This window comes from Phasianus colchicus, chromosome 9 (genome assembly GCF_987193195.1).
Source record: "Phasianus colchicus chromosome 9, bPhaCol1.hap1.1, whole genome shotgun sequence".
Lineage (NCBI taxonomy): Eukaryota > Metazoa > Chordata > Aves > Galliformes > Phasianidae > Phasianus > Phasianus colchicus.
In genome coordinates this window covers 29,437,862-29,450,351 of record NC_143444.1, presented here as the reverse complement: position 1 = coordinate 29,450,351, position 12,490 = coordinate 29,437,862, and the positions used below count along the sequence as shown (strand labels likewise).

At 45.2% G+C, this 12,490-nt stretch overlaps 1 long non-coding RNA gene across 1 annotated transcript; it reads left to right on the top strand.

The window, feature by feature from the left end:
* LOC149916909 (uncharacterized) lies at positions 1–5,932 on the top strand. Its single transcript, XR_016468985.1, has 4 exons — positions 1–317; positions 1,339–1,422; positions 2,212–2,323; positions 5,646–5,932. It is a non-coding gene; the product is annotated as an uncharacterized LOC149916909 (long non-coding RNA).
* Positions 5,933–12,490: the final 6,558 nt, after the last annotated feature.

Sequence of the window (12,490 nt, the reverse complement as noted above, 5' to 3'; positions counted from 1 at the left end):
TTCCCCAGCCCGTAATTTGGGGGAAAACTTAAGTTTTGAATTAATCATTGACCTTTAGCTTTGAAGAAAAACAGAACTTCTGCGTGAAATTGCCAAAAATTAGAGTAACAATTTGTAATTGCTTCATTTTGCTCCTAGAGACGCAGGTGCAGCTGAGCCTCCGAGGTGCTCTGCACAGCAAGGGAGTGGGCTGCTCTCCAGGGAGCACTGAGCCAAGGCAATGAGGCAGACAAAGTGAGCACAGAGAGCACAGGCACTTGGTGGAGGACTGACGAGTGGCACACGGTGGGACACAGGAGGCACTCGCTCCCTGCCCTGTGCGTTGCATCATGACACCTTGCAAATAACAAACCTCCTCCATACAGCAGGATACCCAGACCTGGTGCTGTTCCATGGAGCAGTGGGCCATGTTCTGATGTCCATGGGCCGCTGTGAGCGGTGCTGGTGGAAGAGCAGAGCCAGTGGTTCTCTGCCCATGAGCACAGTTGGGAACAGAGCAGTCCAAATGCACCAAAATGGTGAATATTTCCACCTCATTCCGTTTTTGTTTTTTTTAATCTCGTTGGCCCAGTTTTGCATTTTGGGGGCCTTCAGGCAAATTCGGTAAAAATCTTCATCAAAAATAGTGTTCCATTTCACCGCTGAAAGTGAATGAAAATTTCCTCTCTAAGGATGGAGAATTTGCAGACTCACTTAGGAAAGCCCAAAAGTTTCACTTCAATCCTCACTTTTTATGTTTCTAAATTTGTTTTTTAAAGATCTCTGCATCGGTGTCGAACGATTTAAAATTCCTCTGGCAAAGTACAGTTTTATTGCTCCGGAGCTAGCATAAAGCTGAATAGGTGGCTGTATTTCATGCAAGGAGCTGTGGGAGAGTGCAGCTTGCAAATGGCAGTAGAGCCCAGAAATTGAACTCTAGCCTTTCTATTCAGCGCTCTTTTTATTATTAAGTCACAGAATAAGTAAAATGTTATGGGGACACTTTAAATCTGCACTTGTTTGTACAGCATCCAATGAATATGTGATGGGGAAAGAAGATGAAATATGTGGGGATGCTGGAAATAAGGGAAAGACTGGGCGTTGAAGGATCAGGTATGGGAAATTACGGTATAGAGCAAAATCCATAATTCTGGCCTGAAATAGAACACAGCTTTGGTGTGCTCTCTGGTTGTGGGGCACCTTTGGGGCAGCTGCCCTCTGTCTAGTGGCTCCGGGTGGGAGGAGGCAGCAATAACCAGGAGCTGCCTCCAATGCAGTGAAAACTATGTTATTTTAAATCGAAGATTGCTTTGTGTTCTGATATATATATATATATATATATATTTTTTTTTTTTCCAGACTTGAAATAAAGTGGTCTAGGACTGATTTGCACAAAACTTTGTCTTATGCCCATGAAAATGTTGAGACAGGTGGCAAAGACAGGTGAGAGCGTGGAGCTATCATTTGTTCAGGCGTTGAGGTAGGACCTGAAGCACGCTGGGGTGAAAGATGCCTGCAGGCTACCGTTAACACCTCCTAATGATAAGAAGACCAAATGTCTGGCTGATGCGTCTAAATTAGACTAATGAGGCTTTGTTTTGAAAGGCCAAGAAGTTTCAGCTAGCTAAGGTTCACTTGCGGGACTGCAGTTTAGTGCAGGTGGCTTCTGGTACAGCAATAATCTTGCTGTGTTTCATTATGGCTCTTTGAGCTGTCGTTTTAAAAACCCATATATATCCTGAACACAGCTCTGAGGTCAGATCTGTACATCCTGTGCTCCTGCACACAGGTTGGGCTGTAGGAAGGCTCCTCTCCATGAAAAGCACATCCCTGAGGAGCTCACTTTTCCAGTTCCTGTACCCACCTGCTGCTTTGTCCTGGCCCCATGACTGTCCTTTGATTGTCCAGGTGGGAGGAGGTGTGCATCTGTATGCCAAAAGTGCTGAAAAGGAGTGGAAAGGTCTGACCCCACCTGCTGTACTTTTGAGCCTTATTTTCAATGTATTTCAGATTTCACAAATTCATTATAACTATTTTTTGCCCTGCTAGATTGAGAAAATAACACCAAGTTACATATGATTGCTTGACAGCATTTTTTCCATGCAATAGCTGAAATAATGCTGTACTTTAAGGAGCTATTGCCTGTGCTTTTCCTTGCCCCAAATGAGAAGCAAGTGACCAACGAGATGCCAATTTCTGGTGTTGTAAAAACCCAATTTTTGTTTTTTGTAGGTCACAGATGGATGAGTTTGAAATGTTACATAGATGGAAGAAACCAGCAGTGCAGAGAGTCTCAAGAGGAAGAGATGTCCCCCATAGAGGCAGCTGTTTCTCTACCATGAAAGTGAGTTGTGTGATGTGGGATTTGGATGGGGCACCCAACCTGCCAACAGCCATCTGGGCAGTGGCTTAAGATATGGCCGTGAAAAGATGACATGGAGAGGCACTAAGGCTGGAGCCTACAGTGTAAAGGGAAACATGCCATGGATGAAATCCTGCTGCTTAAGAAGCATTAGCAGACACTCAGTTATCATCAGGGGACTTTAGCTTTTGTGGCATCCAAGATAGTTGCAGCTGTGCATTCAGATGGTGGCTGGAGAGGAGCAATAAGGAAACCACATCCAAGGGGCAGAGGAAGCCCCAGGGACACCAGAGGTGCCCATCCTCGACCTGTCCTGCTGAGAAAGAGCAAGCCAGCTCTACCCTTTGGCCAAAATCAGAAATAGGTAGAAATAAGTGACAGTGCTCTGTGGATATCTGTTCCTTAGGTTCTACTTTAGGTAGTATGGTTGGGTTTTGATGGAATTTGTTTCTCGTGCTTGTGGATGTGTAATGTTAGGCAGAGCTGTCATTACTGGGGAGCCACAAACGAGAGATAAATAACACGGTTAGGTGCCAATGTTAGCATTGGCCCTGGGTAACGATCGTGTCAGTAACCTGCATTAATTGCTCATGGCAAAAACAATGGGTTGGTTTTCCCTAGTTATTGTAATTACAGAGTGAGTCCAGTGGAAACAGCAGTAAAGTATAATTCACGTATGAGTAAGTATAATTATGTTGTTACTTGTTCTATAGTTAACGGGCGATTGTTGGATATATACATATGCAGTTTATATGTCACCACTGTGTGCTAGGTGGCTGGGAGAAGCCTGGCTTTGGAATATGAGTAGCTGCATCTTACCCTGGTGATGGAAGTGTGACAGCCTCTGCTCATCCTTCTGGTTGGAGGGAGTGATGCTTTGTCTCCTAACATTCGGTCCTTGATGCTCTGGGTAGTTTTTGGAATGCATCCTCCCTTCCATTGACCTCTGTTTCTTCCTACTCCACGTTGAAGTGGCTGAAACATTTCTGGTTGTCCAGTGGAGTTTTTTTGGCCAAACACCATGACAGATAATGCTGGTGAGGATGGATGTGAGAGCTGCTGCTAATACGATGGGGTTTTTAAAAACTAAATGTAAAATCTGTTTTGATCACATGCTGAATCTTCTAAATCATTCTGAAAGTAATGCCTCCTATTTATTTCAGTGGAAACTATGACAGATACAAAGAGCACAATGACACTGTTTGGTAGAGCAAACTCTCAGCTACGAAATTTTGCTTTTCAACAGAGTCACCATCATTAGCTGTGTATTTTCACCAGAGATGAACAAGAGCCTGCATGCCGTGTTCATAAAAGTCTGCATGGAACATGGCTTGCTGTGAAGAGCAGATTGTGTTGGGTTTTTTTGTTTAATTGTTTGTTTTTTAGATTTTTTTTAATTGAAAGAAAAGGAAACTACTGTACAAACTTAAATTTTCCAAGGGAAAATTTCAGGTTGGCTACTGGAAGATTTGATGGGGGCAATCAAAACACAGCTGTTCTGGGTTGCTTAAGGGTCACACCAACGTGCTCAACTCCATTTGCTCACATCGATCAAGCCTCAGGTGAAAGCCCTGATCTGAGAATATACCATGATGTCCCGCTATATGTCTCATCAATCACACGACAGTTGTGACTTCATTTTTCTTATGCAAGAAAAAAAAGAGCAGCATTTCTGCATTTAGCTGAAAACAAGTGCCAGTTAGCGTTCATTAAATCTATCAAATCGGTGAATAAGAATGAAAGAGTGAAAAGTGTTCTTTAATAATTTGGGTGAGATGGCTGGGATCATGATTTGCCCCTACCCAAGGAGAAGGAGTTCTCCATCTGCTTTTTTTCAGCTGGATACAGGTTTTGGCTGTTAGCTGGGCAGGAGGCAGTTCTCAAGACTCAGCAAGGCTACTTTGAGGCTACCAGAGTTTGGCTCTCAAAGCCTAATGGGGAGTTGGACTAGATGACCTTTAAAGGTCCCTTCCAACTCAAAGGATTCTGTGATTCTAATCTGACTTTGCCCCTGTGCAAATCCAGAGTATCACTGGTTCCCAAACATTTGCTCCACTGCTTTATCGGGGTGGGTGTGATAGGACATTTGCCACTGTGCCTGCTGTGTTTTCAGTGATTTTCAAGGGGCAGTTGACTTCTCCTAAATTTAAAATGTATTTCTATGGAAACTGTGAGGCTAGAAGAAAGATCTGAAAAAGTTTAGTACAATGTTTAGGAGCAGCCAAGAGAATGGCAATAGACTGACATGCAATGATGTGTGGGATGCTTAAGTATCTCAAGTGGTGGAGATACAGGTGGAGGTGAAGAGAAGCCAGGCACTGGCACAGGGAGGTGGTGGAGTCACTGTCCCTGGAGGTGTTCACAAACTGTGGGGATGTGGCACTGAGGGAAACAGTCAGTGGGCATTTTGGGTTGGGTTGGTGGTCGGACCTGGTCATATTAGCGGTCCTTTCCAACCATAATGATTCTGCGAAGGTGAAGGCAGGAGAAATGGAGGATCCAGCCATCCTGCCTGCATGCCCCTGCTCCCCTCACGTGACCATGGGCAGATTCTGGTGCTGGAAAGCAGTTTGGGCAAACTGAAACCAGAGGATCAAAATGGGATGAGATGGTCTCAGCTGAGTACATTTGCCTTCCACACAGAATCTGTATTCATTCTAGGCTGTTGTAGTGAGTGCTTTGCTTTCCCTTCAGTGCAGGTCAGGCTGTCTGGGGAAATATTCCAGAGGCAAAAAAGCATTTCTGTCCATTGGTCATTACAGCAAATCTCTCCAGTTCCTTTCAGTATCCAGCATTGTCCACTGCAGAGAGCGTTCCGTGCTTCTTCCAGCAGGTCCCTCAGAGCAGAGGGCTTTCTTGCACAGCAGAACCTCTTCCTGGAGGGAAATACCAGCACACAGAGGAGCAAATCCTGCACAGCCCCCTTGGTGCAAAATGTCCTTGCCTGGGCGCAGAGGTCGGCAGTGGTGCAGCAGTGCCTGCATGGAGGCTATTTCCGACTCACATAAAAATCTTTATGTCTCTGTGATCAGGATTCAGTAATGCAAATTTGCTGTGTCAAAAGAAGATGCCTCTGTAAATGAATTAGTACGAGAAGAACTTCTTATTTAAGAAGTGCTGACTCTGCACTCTCCCCTGTGCCCTCACTTTTAAAATTGAAGTCTGGGTTTGCTGCTTGCTATAATCTATATTTAGATACTTGTAAATGAAGTTTTGCAGTCACATGGCTGCATTCTTTTATGGCTTCACGAAGCTGCTTTTTTCACATAACAGAGATTTATACTTTTGCGTTTACATATTGCAGGTGTTTCCATAAAAACTCGGGACAGCCACATTAAGGAAGATGGCCTGAAAGAAAACTGTGCAAATTATACTGAGAACACCTAAAAACACTGTCCTGGGGCAAAACACTGAGCTCACTGCAGAAACGGGGGAAGCTGCTGACAGGTGAGATTAATGGATGTAGAGCTTTTGGGAGCACCTCCTCCAAGCAAAGCGTGGAGTCGTGTGAGGGGACAGCATCCCTTTTGGGGTGTATCTGTCTTGTGTGGTGCACCCTCCGAGCTGCAAGTCCCCAGCAGAATATTTCAGTCTGCCAGAGAGTGCTGCAGTGCTGAGCTCATGCTATGTAAATGATTGTCTGATGAATTATGTGCTGTACACACTACACACAAATCCTGTCCCGACCAGCCCTGGAAGAAGAGATCACATTCTTGCTGGTGTGTCCTCTGCTTCAGGAAACTTGCCAGGAGGTCACACCATAATTCATGCTCTGCTGATGCTTTGTAAAAGTTGCAGCCTGTGCTGTAGCTGCTGTGCTGCTGACCCCAGCATCCGTGTCCCCCCTCTGATCCTGGTGGCTGACTGCATCCCCCTGCACAGCCATGGGGAGCCTGGTGTGTACACTGCCCCTCCAGCTGGAACAGCAGCACAGACACCCATCATCTCAGGAGCAGATCAGGGCTCTCTGCTTTGAGGCTTCCCTGAGCTGGCTCAGCCCCTGCTTTGCCCTCCTGCCCCCCATGGCCTGCAGCTCAATAAAGAAAGCAAGGTGATAATTCATAGGGTTTCTCCTTAACTAAAGAATCTATCCAACCAATCTGAAGAACCTGTTTCCAATAAGCAGTAACGACCTAAAGCTTATCAGCACTTAAATTAAGCTGGTTCAGGACTTGCCATAAAGCTGTACTGTTGCATCTTCCAGGAGATAGAGCCTGAGAACCGGGAGGTTTCCTATAGTGAAAAGGTAGGCTGATGGTATAGGAGGACAGAGGAATTTCAAAATAAATTAAAATAGGCCAGGATGAAGAGGTAGACTTGGGGCAGAATGGTAAAAAAAAGAGTTTGGTAATGACGGTTTCCTTCCAGCTCCATACAGGAGGGTCCCCAAACAAATCCTGCCCTTGGGAAAGTCCAAGGTAAGGTGCAGAGTGGGGCAGGAGGGGGTACAAGCTGCTCGCCTGCTAGTGCTGCTTTGGTTTTTGGAGGTTTCTGCTGCCTTGGAGGTTCATTTGGGGGACTGAAATCTCCAGTCTGTGTGACCCAAGTGTGGGTCAAGAGTGACACCCTGTGGACAAGTTCCTTTTTTCCTCATCTCCGAGATTTCTCTCCTGCTGCTGTACTTTCTTTATTCACCTCCCTTATGGCTTTCTTGCCCCCCCAGCCCCCTGCTCGCACACCTTTGTTTGCACCCTGCTCACACAGGGGTTGTTCCTGCTGCAAGCTCAGCCAGCCCCAGGCAGTACAGAGTGAGCAATGTTTCTCACCCCTGAAAAGTGAGGAGAATAAGGGAAAAAGCCCCCAATCCCCACTTTGTTCCATTTATATTTTATTTATTTATTTATCCCTATTCTGTAGTTGGTTTCATCTGTACACCTCTGAGCCCAGCTGGCCCTCCTGGCCCCAATTGGTGCCTCTGCTTTCCTGCAGTGTTTCAGCTAACCCTGGTTCCTCTGCTGTGCAGCTCATCAGCTGGAGCGTGGTGTGCTCCTGGGGCTCGTAAATTGAGCTGCTGCTCTCAACATTTGGCAAGCATGAGCCCAGACTGTCTGTTGCATTGGGAGAGAATCTGCGTGGGCTTCCCTGCATCACCCTCGTGCCCTGGGTGAAGATTCCTGTCAGAACACAAGAATTTGTCAGAGAGGAAAAAAAAAAAAAGGAGTATTACAGAAACTGCTTCTCCTTTGGTCACCATAAAGGACCCTTCCCAATCTTAGGCCTGCTGGGGTTGGACCACATTGTCCCCAGGGAGCAAAACCTTGTATCCCAGGACAGGCTGATTGACACCAGCTGACAACCTGGCTATGCTGCTTCCAAAAAAAACCAAAAAAACAACAACAAAAAACCCTTCCCCCCCAAAAAAAACCCTAACAAAGGCACCGTTCTATTTTAAGCTGCAAATAATTCAGTTTTATATTGGTGAGAAATTCCTCATCACTCATTTAATTACGTGGGTCTAAAAGAAACCATACTGTTTTGGCGTGCCTGGGAGTGGGAAAGAGGGGGGTGTCAGAGCCCTTCCAGAAGTTTTTGTCCTTTCTTACCATGGTGGTTTTGCCCTGCCAAATCTGCACAGACCTATATATATCCAAAAGCTAAGGCTGGATGGAGATTCCTTCATACCCGCAAAAGAAGCAAATATAAAGGCAGTATTTTTTTTGTGACATTTATATGTTGTCATTAACTCTGCTTTAACTGTTGTAGTTTAAAGCTTTCAGAAAACATAGCTTCAGCAGCACCAACTACCACATGTTTTTTGCTGACAGGAGATGCAGGGTTTGCCTGGATAGCCCATGTAGTTTCTCTGCCTTTTCCACAGTATTCAAAAACTTCAAGAGGAAGAGGTCCCATAGTGTAAAAAATCATTATTGCTGTTCTCTTGCCATTTTTGGCAACCTAGGCCTTAGCATAGCATCATAGAATCCTTAGAGTTGGAAGAGACCTCTGAAGGCCACCTAGTCCAACACCGCTGCAAAAGCATGCGCCCTTGCCAGAATAAGAGCTGTATAGCTCAAGTCTCTTAGCCCAGTCACCGGGACTTTGTAGAACAATATTAGGTCAAAATTAACTGAGTTTTGGGGATGAGTTGTTTTTCCATCCATTCTCATGTCCCACCGTGTGTTGTGTCCCATGCTTTGAGATTAGGAGGCTGCATCCTAGCAGGCACTGGAAACAGAAGGCACAGAAGGAAAAAAAGCTGAAAAGCTTCAAAACAGATCTGTGTTGTCCCTTACTAGGCAAGAGTGGCCGGGTGGTTGTGTTGAATTCAAATAAGCAAACAGTAATATGAAGGTTATGGCAATGAAAACTGGAGGTGATAGACCTCAATGTGAGCATGAGAAAGCTGTGCATCATCTCCAAGAGCGGCAAATCCAAAATTCCTTTTCTTTTAGGAACAAAAATTGTGTCGTGGTTCCTGACTCAGACTCTGCTCTGCTTGCAGAAAGGTGCCTTCATGTCTCCATTTGGTTTTACGTGGTGGGAGGATGCAGCTGTGTTCTATGGAGCAGGTGACATAGTTCACCCCAGAGATGGCTGCAATTTGCAGGAAATCTATTGCTTGTAATCTTCATAATTGCATCGGATGTTCATGCTAAAGATGTGCAGCCCTGGGTTAGCCTCACGACGAGGGCCTCGGGGGGAGCTTCGCAGTCATGCAGGAGCTCAGATATGACAGCTATTGGCAGAGCTAGAAAGAGAGTCAGACCATAATGGTCCGTTTTGGAATTTAAATTTGGTGGATTGGAGGTAAATAACGTAACTGAGCTGCCTGGTTTTCAAAGGATGGTTTACTTCTTTGGAAAGTATAGTATGTTTTTGGAAAGCGTACAGGCATCTTTCAGGATGAAGGCCTCTGTGCAACAATCAAGTTTTTACCTTTTAATTAACAAAGCTTTATAAAGAATTTCAATTCAGAATTACTAAACAAAGAAACTATACAAGCCCCAGATGATATCTAAACAGTTTCCAAAAGACATTAAAAAAGAGAAAAATACCAGGCCACATGTTTTTTCTTACGTCTCTTGAGTCCATTTATTCCAGACATCTGACATGCAATTCAAATTTCCAATAGTTTTAGGTAACCATGTCCAATTTAGAAACCGCAGCCTTCAGCTAAGCCTACCTACCTACAAATCAGTCTAGAAAACCGGAGCACTTGCTGATACTATGCATTTTCAGATTTGCAGAGCTTTGTTATGTGTGTGCCATATATACTTGAGTTTTCTGGCTCTATGCAATCCATTTAGATATATTTCATAGACCTGTAGTCAGTGGTCACAGTCAGATAAATTATAGTTCCTAATGGAGGGCTTGTTTGTGCTCTCAAAGAGTAAAACCGCTATAAAATTGATCTCCTCTTTTGAGATGCCTTTGACAGGGGTTGTCGTATGGCAGTTTGGATGAGATGGAAGCAAAGGGCTCCCTGTGGATGGAGGACTAATGAACTTTATTTCTGGCTTGGAGGCTAGGACTGAATTCTTAACTTCCCTGTGCCTGAGATTTCTTATCTCAAAAGTGGAGACTAAACAGCGTCTTCATGACGGGCAAATGCAAACTTCAGAAGCAATCTGAGGTTTGGGTGTGGGTAAATAATGTCCTGCCGTGTGCCCTTCCCTAATTCCCTGCAGCAAACAGCTGGGTGGTGTTTTCAGGGCATCTGAGATGGGGCAGGGAGGGCATGGGGCACTACAGCTGCATTAGGCACTGGTTTCCACTTCGCTTTTCTCACTTTGCTCCACAAAGCCCCAGTCATCCAGCCCCAGCAACCTGATCGATGTCACCTGGAGAGGTTCCTGCAGAGGTCGTCATCAAGCATCTACTCTTTCAGGGCCCTGAGGAAATACTATGAGGCCAGGTGTTATTTCCCAGAGAGCTTGGCTGAACAAAAATTATGGAGCAGTTTCTCTGCTGCTAAACCCCAAACTCAGCAGAGACTTCGTCAGCCTTGAGCAGTGAATCCTATTCGGCTGGGAAGTGGCCATCACTTCATCCTGTAATCTTTCATTCGTCTCATCTATTTTTATCTTTCCAGTTCTCTTTCCAGTGGGAGCGCTCACAGGCAGTCACAAACTCTGCTACTGGGGGGAAAATAGGATTTGAAACAAATTTGTCGCTGTTAATTTCTTTCAAATTGTTTCATGAGTCAGAGGATGCAGCTCTCAGTGGTGAAACATCTGTTCATCTGCAACATAAAGGCAGCCTCTGACACGGTGACTGGGAAGAGTCCAAGAGTGGAGGAGTCGAGCTCTGGTGGGGATCAGGGACTGGGAGGGCAAAGGAGAGAGCTGGAAAAGTCACCTGCCTGAGCATCCTGATACCCCCGATGATATTATCTGGGCATTCCCTCCAGTCTCCTGCTTGTGGAGGTGATGTGGGCAGAGGCAGTAACTTTTCTTAAAAATCATAGAATCACAGAATGGCCTGGGTTGAAAAGGACCACAATGATCATCTGGTTCCAACCCCCTGCTATGTGCAGGGTCACCAACCAGCAGACCAGGCTGCCCAGAGCCACATCCAGCCTTGCCTTGAATGCCTGCAGGGATGGGGCATCCACAGCCTCCTTGGGCAACCTGTTCCAGTGATTCACCACACTCTGGGTGAAAAACTTCCTCCTAATATCTAACCTAAACCTCCCCTGTCTCAGTTTAAAACCATTCCCCCTTGTTGCATAAGATAAAATGAAGAGAGCTGAGGACAGAGGAAAGAAAGGCTTTCCCATGTCCTGTCTGTTTTCACGAAGGCCATGGACCATCCAACTGGCCAAGGGCATGTGGAAAGAAGGGTGCTTTTGATGACCTTGGAAACCAGCAGTGTCAATTGCCACTCTTTGACTCCACTGACACCCAGACTCATTGACTGGGTGGGAGTTGTGCTGATATTCATCAGCAGGCCCTTAAAGGCACGGTCTGCAGAATTAAATGCATTCTGAGCAGGCAACAAGTGGCCAGATTATGGCTGGAGAGCAGGAACACAGCAACGCACTTTCTTCATCCTCTTTTGCTGTATGTGCAAGGGCTGAGAAGTAGAGAGAGAAATGCTGAGTCTGCTAAAAACTGTTCAGATACTTGTGGGTGCTTGGAGAAGTCGGCTTACGATTACGAGGCCGTTCTCTCTGCTGGCAAATTAACAATTTAGGAAAAATTACAACAGGGGAGAAAAAGAAAATGAAAAAAAAAGACATGAAAATTCTGCTAATGAAACAGAACAATGAAAATCAAAGCTAAGATGGAAGAAACTGAGTGGGCCCCATCCAATTCATTCCCTGCTAGGCTGGATTTCTGCCTGTAGTAATTTATGCCATAGCCTTAGAAGTGAAAACAGATTTCATTTACTACTGAACACTACTACTCTGTGCAGACAGAGTTCATGGCCTTGCAGTGTTTCTGAGGAGGTACTGTAGGATTATTGCTCCCACTTTGCAGATGGGCGAGGTAATGCCGCTCGAATTCTTTAATTTAGGCTCTGGTGATGGGAAATTTGAATTAGGAGTGGGGTTCCTGAGGGCTGTCCCCTTGTCTCCTGCTGTCACGTTGCCTGCCCACCTTGGGAAGTATGAAGATTGCAGAGGTACAGTTAAAATCAGTGTTTGTGTGCACGAGGCACTGCTTGAAGGTCATTCCCTCTGCAGGGGTTTGTCATTCAGTGGTCTGATGGGGTAGTCAGGTGGAAGATACTCCTCTGATAGATAGAAATCAACATTCAGCTTTAACTACACCATAAGACAGAAGAATACTCGAAGTTCTGGCTTGCTTTTCCTTTGCAATAGTCTCATAACCTCAAAGTAGAGCCCAAAGAACGGCTTCTTCTACCCTATAGGGCTGGGATGGTGTTGGTGGGCCTCTGCTTGCTCACAGCACCACCTCTGCCACAGTCACAAACGTTCCCCAGGGAGCTGAGCCTTGAGAAACACACACATTCTGTTGCACAAATGGCAAAAAGCAGGTAAAATTAGCATTTGGAGGAAAGTTCTTGTGGAAAAAAACTATATGTTCCCTGAGAGCCAAATGAAAAAAAAAAAAAAAAAAAAAAAGCTCTCAAACCCAAGCTTGCAGAGTCTGCTGTAATTTATGATATACCATATGAATCTAACTATAGAACTTCATTTAAAAATTTTATAAAGACTGTAAATCTACAGTGAAATGTTCTAGG